Consider the following 409-nt stretch of genomic DNA (forward strand, 5'->3'; position numbering starts at 1 on the left):
GGGTCCCCCCGGGGGGGCTGCAGGTGGGCGACAGCTCAGCAGCCGTGGCACCCACATCCCTGGGCCAGCTGGCCTCAGCTCCCCGTGCCCCCACCACCGGAGCAAGGCTGAGCCAGCCCTCGCCAGCTTGCCCAGCGGGGTCAGCATGTCCCATCCATGGCCCCGTGCAGCGCACATCACCGCTCATCACTCCCCTAGGAAGCACCCCACCCAAAATCCTGGGATGCCTGCCTTCGCGGGACCCATTTGCAGGCAGGCAGCAGCGAATCCTGCCTGCCAGGGTAGCAGCTCTCCTCTGCTCCCAGCACAGCCCTTCGGCCAAGTCCCATCCTGTTGGGGGATGCTCTGACCTCTTTCTTGGGGGCAGCCAGCCCTGCCACCCCCCCCTCCGCCGCGCCCCCAGCCCCGC

This window comes from Pygoscelis adeliae, unplaced genomic scaffold, assembly GCF_000699105.1.
Source record: "Pygoscelis adeliae isolate BGI_AS28 unplaced genomic scaffold, ASM69910v1 Scaffold197, whole genome shotgun sequence".
NCBI lineage: Eukaryota > Metazoa > Chordata > Aves > Sphenisciformes > Spheniscidae > Pygoscelis > Pygoscelis adeliae.